This window comes from Trichechus manatus, unplaced genomic scaffold (genome assembly GCF_000243295.1).
Source record: "Trichechus manatus latirostris isolate Lorelei unplaced genomic scaffold, TriManLat1.0 scaffold00131, whole genome shotgun sequence".
Classification (NCBI taxonomy): Eukaryota; Metazoa; Chordata; class Mammalia; order Sirenia; family Trichechidae; genus Trichechus; species Trichechus manatus.
The window spans coordinates 3,916,314-3,924,003 of record NW_004444067.1 but is presented as its reverse complement, the minus strand read 5'-3'; the positions used below and the strand labels follow the sequence as shown (position 1 = coordinate 3,924,003).

Here is a 7,690-nt window from a genome sequence, read left to right as displayed (position 1 = left end):
AACAAAGAATTATCTATATGAGATCAAATTGACAACAGCAACTCAAAAGATTTGATGGGAAGCCTAGGGGACAGTGAGTTGAAGACAATGGTGATGGAATAATTTGGAAAAGGACAGTGAGAATAGCAGCACAACTGGAAGAATGTAATCAATGTCACTGAATTGTACATGAAGAAATTTTTGAAATGGTGTATCTTTGGCTATGCATATTGTCATCAAAAAAAAAAAAAAGGTCGAGAAGGGAGTGTTGACATGTCGTGGGGTTGTTAATCAATGTCATAAAACAATAGGTGTACTGACAGTTTAATGAGAAACTATTTGTTCCGTAAAATTCTTCACCTAAAGTACAATTAAAAAAAAATATAAAAAAAATTTCAGGTCCAGAGTCTTAGGAGTGGGCCGTCCATACTGGGGTTATAAAAGTCTCCCACCTGGTTCCCATATGAGCCTCCACTGAGGCCTTTCTTGATGCATGAAAAGCAATTCATTTTTAATTGTCTTTAGAGAGGTTTTTCTGGTGTATCAGTTTAGAACCAGCTTATTTATCAAAACCCACTGATCCGAATAATTCACAATCCAATTAAAATTACTTTCTGAAATAATAATGAGATTTTTAAAGGAGGAGGATTAGTTTCAAAGCACCCACGGGACAGTGAGGCCAGACTCAAAGAGCGTTTTATTTCGTGGGTAGCTTCCCCTGAGGCAGAACAAGTTCTTTACGGATATCAGCAGGCTACCAGCTTATACCCTCCCTGTTTTCTTAGGTTTGCCATTTGATGAAAACCAAAATATCATTCCGCCTACCCCTTCCTTGCTTTATTACATCTGCCCTTCCAGCCTTCCTTTCTGGCTTCATTTGTTTACTCAGATTTTTTTTTTTTTTTCCCAATTTGTTCTCATGTCTAAAAAACAAGGGAGAGCAAAATAAATACATGGTCCTGACTTTATGAGATACATCAATTATTTCTCCTGTAAGTGACAAAAATCTCATTGGATCTGGTTTAAACACAAAAGAGCATTTATTGGCTTGTGTAAGGGAGAGTCTGGGGGAGTTGGGACTGCAGAAACAGCTCTCCAGAGGTTCACCAAAGTTTCTCCTTCTCCATCTGCCAACTTTTCCTTCTGCTGTGTCAACCCCGTCAACAAACAGTCTCATTTCTCATGGGGGCAACGCAGGCTGCCTGTAGATCCAGGCTGACCTTTCTCCAGGTTTACATACCCTACAGAAAAACCCATTGCTGTGCAGTCGATTTCCAGTCATAATGACCCTATAGGACAGCGTAGAACTGCCCCCTTAGGGTTTCCAAGGCTTTAAACCCTTATGGAAGCAGAATGCCACATCTTTCTCCCCCAGAGCAGCTGGTGGGTTCGAACCCCCAACTTTTCAGTTAGCAGCTGAGCGCTTAACCACTGTGCCACCAGGGCTTCTTGGTCTACATTCAATAAGGAAAAAAATCATGTTCCTCCCAGCAGCCCCGACCAAATCCTGGGTTTCTCTCTGATTTCAGTGTGGGACAGGCTTAGCTTCTCTCTAGGTATGAAACAAAAAACTTTCAGCCTGCTGTCTCCTGAGATAAATACACTTTGTTCACCACCATAAACTGTGGCTGCCTTAAGGTTTACACACCAGAGGGTTCATGGCCCCAAGCCACCAGTGCTATCCTCTGTGATGTTTCAAGATCACGTTTATCCCTGAACCAGTACCAGTGGCACAGAACCCTCAAGGAGATTCCATGCACTCATTGTCTAGTCTTGAGTCACATGGTTCACCCTGGTGCCTGGGTGGTGCCATGCCTGAAGCCTGTGACCTAAGAATGGGAGAAGGGCTGGTTTCCCTACACACTTAGGAAGCCATGATCCACTGAGCGGAAATGATGCTGAGTGCCCAAACAAGATATTAAATGGGCAATTGTAATAATAACGTTGTTGTTGTCAGGTGCCATGGAGTCAATTATGACTCATAGCGACCCTAGGTACAATAGAACGAAACACTGCCTGGTCCCGCACCATCCTCACGGTCGTTAGGCTTAAGCCCATTGTTGCAGCCACTGTGTCAATCCATCTGGTTGAGGGTCTTCTTCTTTTTCGCCGACGCTGTAATTTACCAACCATGATGTCCTTCTCCAGGGACTGATCCCTCCTGATAACATGTCCAAAGTATGTGAGACATAGTCTCGCCATCCTTACTTCTAAGGAGCATTCTGGTCGTACTTCTTCCAAGACAGATTTGTTCGTTCTTTTGGCAGTCCATGGTATGTTCAACGTTCTCCAACTCCACAATTCAAAAGTGTTAATTCTTCTTTGGTCTTCCTTATTCATTGTCCAGCTTTCACATGTGTATGAAGTGATTGAAAACACCATGGCTTGGGTCAGGCGCACCTGAGTCTTCAAGGTGACATCTTTGCTTTTCAACAGTTTAAAGAGTTCTTTTGCAGCAGATTTGCTTAATGCAATGGGTCTTTTGATTTCTTGACTGCTGCTTCCGTGAGTGTTGATTGTAAACCCAAATAAAATGAAATCCTTGACAACTTTGTTTTTCTGTGTATCATGATGTTGCTTTTTGGTCCATTTGTGAGAATTTTTGTTTTCTTTATGTTGAGGTGTAATCCATATTGAAGGCTGTGATCTTTGATCTTCATCAGTAAGTGCTTCAAGTCCTCTTCACTTTAAGCAAGGAAGGTTGTGTCATCTACACAGCCAGGTTGGTAATGACTCTTCCACCAATCATGATGCCCCTTCCACTGCAAACTGCAAGTAATAGAAAACATTACTAAAATTGGCTTAAACAACAAGAAGGTTATTGTTGCATAAAAAATCCAGAGGAAGGAGATTTCTGGGAAATGTTCAGTGGGTCAATGATGTCATCAAGACACAAAGTCTTTCCATCTTTTCATCCCATCTTCCTCAGTGTGTTGGCCTCATCCCCAGACTCATCTCCTCATGGTGTCAAAATAGCTGCTGCAGCACCTGACAATACCTCTCTCCCACAACCAAGTCCAAAGCAGGAGGATGAGAAGGAGGAATGTTTTTACAGTGCCTGTTTATGTTTTTCCATTCCCTTTGTCCTTACACATTTGGGACTAATGAAAACTAAAATGCACGTACTCTTCACTTAGTGGTATTTTGGGAGGGAATGAAAATCATGATTCATTAAATTCTTCACATTTTTGTCTGAATGACTTTACTTGTATAGATGACATTAAAATAATGTACAAAATTTAAACTTATAAATAATAATTAAACCAAAAAAAAAATTTGCTGTCCAGTTGACCCCAATTGATGGTGCCTCATGTGTGCCCGAGTAGAACTGTGCTCCATAGGGTTTTCAAAGGCTGATGTTTTGGAAGTTGATCTCCACGCCTTTCTTCCAAGGCACCTCTGGGTCGATTAGAACCTCCAACCTTTCTGTTAGCAGCCAAGCACATTAACCATTTGCACCACCCAGGAACTCCTAAATAATAATTGATTCACTTCAAAGATGTATTCAGCCTCTTTTTTCATCATCTTAGATTTGCTTCTAACCAGTGAGAAGCGAAAATAATCATCATCATCAACACTGTGGGTTTATGATGACAAAATTGTCTCTCTCTCCTTCCGTTTATTAGGGCACAATTTGAATGAAAACCAAATTTTATATGGAGAAAGGAGGAAAAAAAGAGCACACAATAAACAAACATTAATATGCTTATTCATTTTCCTTCTAGGCCTGCTAGAGGCACGTTCCCCTGCACCGTTGGATCTGCCAAACAAACAGGCCAACCACCTCAGTCAAGGCCCCACACGACTTTGCTTCCTGGAACAATGGAGCAGCGGAAGGGGTGGTAGCACAATACGTACATACTGTGTATGTTCCCTGTCTAAACCTAAGTTTACTCCATAGATGTATGTGCCAAATGATCAATCCCAAGGTCTTAGCTTGCTAGCACCACATGATGATTAGGGAGTCTGTGATAACTAGCAAATATTTGCATCATCTAAGAGCTCGGCTGCTAACAAAAAGTCGGCAGTTCCGATCTACCAGCCACTCCTTGGAAACCCTATGGGGCAGTTCTACTCTGTTGCTATGAGTCGGAATCGATTCGACAGCAACGGGCTTGATTCTGTAGAGAAGGAGCCCTGGTGGCACAGTGGTTAAGCGCTCGACTACTAACTAAAAGGTCAGCAATTCGAATCCACAAGCTGCTCCTTGGAAACCCTGTGGGGCAGTTCTACTGTGTCCTATAGGGTTGCTGTGAGTCAGAATTGCCTTGACGGCAACGGGTTTGGTTGCTTTGGATTCCTTATGCATTTCAGTATACGGTGTCTTTCCGTGAGAAGGAGAAGGTGGAGAGAGGACCTATAGAAAACCAATCACTATTTTATAGTTTTAAATGACCCTTGTGAATTATAAACCAGCCAACCAACAACCAACCAACCCATTACCATCGAGTCAATTCTAACTTGTAACGACCCTATAGGACACAGCAGAATTGCCCTATAGGGTTTCCGAGCAGCGGCTGGTGGATTCGAACTGCTGACCTTTTGATTAGCAGCCGAGTTCTTAACCACTACACCACTCTAGCCATCACCTGTAATTTCTATTTTGGTATTTAAATTTCTTAGAGTCCCACGTTGTTTCATTCCATCTGCTTTATCCTTTGCCTGTAGCTATTACCTGAACTTTTTTTCTCTCTACTAGAAAGTCAAAGCTTCCATTTAATTTTGCAGTGGTTGCTGTCTACTTCCTGAAAGGAAAAGAAGTGAGAGAAATATTGGATAATGAAGGAAGCCGATGAAATCTCACATGTACACGACAGACTGTCACCAATCTGGAGGATGCAGGTAAGTGCAGTGAGCTGTCCTCTGGAGGGTAGGAGCAAGCAGAGTTGCCTATCTGTGTGATGTGGAGCATCTGGGCTTTTGAAACATCCTCCTACTAGGATTGATAAAATGGAGACTCATCATCTGAATCTTGGGCTGGAATTTGTACTTTTCATATGAATGTTTAGAGTATTCCAGAGACAGACTTTAGCCCTGCTCATTTTTCTGGTTTAGAGTAGTAGTAATAAATGTTTCAGAAATTTAAGCAGTATTTTCCATATGACTGTGGTAGAACCTCTGTCTACCGTATAACTATTTATAGCTTATAATGCTGTAATTTTTTTCTGGATAACAGTGTTGGAATTTAGCCCATCCCTGGCTAAAGCTTTCTCCCAAACTTCCAACTCAGTAACTGTTCTGGGCTCTGTTCTTAGAAACAAGTCCAGTGTGTTTAACTCTTGTATGGGATCTGTCTACTACAGCCTTTTCAGCTGAGTTTCCAGTTCCTCTTTGGTTGGCAACCTACTCCTGGAAATGAGTCCTACAGTTCCTGGAATTTGTTTTCCATTTTTAAGTTGCTCTGAAATGCCATTAGAGCTGTAGTGTCATCTGTAACTTTCAGGAGTGGGATCTCCAAATGCGTGCTTCTCTGGCGTCAGTGCGGGGGGTTCCCTATCACCTCCCCCAGCCAGAACCACAGGTTTCTGCCTCTCAGAGCATTAGATGTGTGAACAGGCCAGGATTTTGAAGCGTTGTCTCCTAAACTCTACCGTCCTTGAGCCAGTGAGTCCAGTTGGATATCTTTGTATATCAGAGCCATTGACCAATTTGGATGGGGAACAAAAAGGGGTTCTGCTGCAGAAGACCTCTTTAAAGTTTTAAAAAGCAAGCATGTCACTTTGATGACTAAGGTGTGCCTGACCAAAGCTGTGGTCTTTTCAGTCACTTCATAGGCATGCGAAAGCTGAGCAATGAAAAAAGGAAGAGAGAAGAATTGATGCATTCAAATCGTGGTGTTGATGAAGAATGTTGAATATACCATGGACAGTCAGAAGATTGAACAAATCAGTCTCAGAAGAAATACAACCAGAATGCCCCTTAGAAGTGAGGCTGATAAATGAGACTTTGGCTCACTTACTTTGGACGTGTCATCAGGAAAGACCAAAGTTTAGAAAAGGACATCATGTTTGGTAAACGAGAGGGCCAATGAAAATGAGGGGAACCCTTCATGAGATGGATGGACACAGGGGCTGCAACAATGGGCTCGAACACACCAATGATCATGAGGATGACACAGGACTGGATAACGTTAAGTTCTGTTGTTCATAAGGTCACTATGAATTGGAGCCGACTCAATGGCAACAGACAACAGCAAGGTAAGTGGTTGTCAGCATGGGGTTCTCTGAAGACGGAAAGGGGCAAAGGGAAATGGGAGAAGGACGAGGGGAAGTGGGGGTGAGGGGAGAAGAGAATGGAGCAGAAGGGGAAAGGGCAGAGTAAGAGGAATGGAGACAAAGAAATAAAAAAACATGAAAGCCTTATATGCCAGTAAGGGTCAGTACAAGGAGGTCACCATGAGGAGGAGGAAATCTAGTCATGGGTGGTGTGTGTTCATCCAAATATAACCTTGTGTTTAAAATCAGATAAAAACACACAGCTTGGGAGAGTTCACAACAGAACCTCAAAGCCCCAGGCAGCCCTATACTTCTCTGCTTCCTTCCCTGTCCTATGGGGCTGCTGACATGAGGTGAAGGAGAAAATCCCCTGTCCGTCTCTCTGAGATCTTGACCAGGAAGCAGGTGCCTCCTCCATCTGCACAGGTGAGCCAGTTGCAGTTTCGTAAATTAACCAGCATCTCGGACAGGTCTCTCCTCCCCCCTTCTGCACAAATGGACTGAGAACACTGCACCACAGGGGCAGTAAGACACAGCTGCACAGCCCTCGTGGCCATGGGGCTCGGAGACACCTGTCCATTCACACAGGTGGCCCTCGAACCAGGCCCATGGTCTCTGTGTCACTTTCCTCAATGATTCCTGTAGTATCACTTACCCAGGAACTAATGCATTCTGTGAACTCCATTTCAGTTAGAAAGAAACCCTTGTCTATCTTGGAAATGCCCATCATTTCACATTAATAGATGAGCATTCCTGGTGGTGCAATGGTTAAGTGCTTGACTGCTAACCAAAAGGTTGACAGTTCCAACCTGTTCAGTGGCTCTGCAGGAGAAAAGAACTGGCAATCTGCTTCCATAAGGATGGCAGCCTGGGAAACTCCACCAGGCAGTTCTGCTCTGTCATACAGGCTCCCTGTGAGTTGAAAATCAACGTGATGGCACCTAACAACAACAATTGTGTTACTGACCACAGTAGCTTTTGAGTATAAGCTTTTAGCCTGGCTGGAGGTGAACAAGATGGAAAGTTGACTGTTGTGTGGTGGTAATAGTTTATTATTTTTTAATAATTTATTTTACTTTTTGTAATTGTTGTTGAGAAATACACAGCAGAACATACACCCATTCAACAGTTTCTACATGTACAATTCAGTGACATTGCTTACATTCTTCAAGTTGTGCAACCATTCTCACCCTCCTTTTCCGAATTGTTACTCCCCCATTAACATCACTGGAGCCCTGGCTGCACAGTGGTTAAGAGCTTGGCTAACCAAAAGGTCAGCAGTTCAAATCCACCAGCCACTCCTTGGAAACCCTGTGGGGCAGTTCTACTCTGTCCTACAGGGTTGCTCTGAGTCAAAATCAATGGCAACTTTTTTTTTTTTTTTTAACATCATTATGTTTCTAAGAAAGGATATTTCTAAGGTCTTAAGAACTAATTGACTAGATTATCCAGTTGCTTCTGAACGTGAAAAGTATGGTAAAAGTGTAGTGCACTTG

The 7,690-nt window shown here is 42.8% G+C and overlaps 1 long non-coding RNA gene across 1 annotated transcript; it reads left to right on the top strand.

The window, feature by feature from the left end:
• Window positions 1-3,727: 3,727 nt before the first annotated feature.
• LOC111822118 (uncharacterized) lies at window positions 3,728-5,797 on the top strand. Its single transcript, XR_002825395.1, has 3 exons — window positions 3,728-3,844; window positions 4,708-4,821; window positions 5,743-5,797. It is a non-coding gene; the product is annotated as an uncharacterized LOC111822118 (long non-coding RNA).
• Window positions 5,798-7,690: the final 1,893 nt, after the last annotated feature.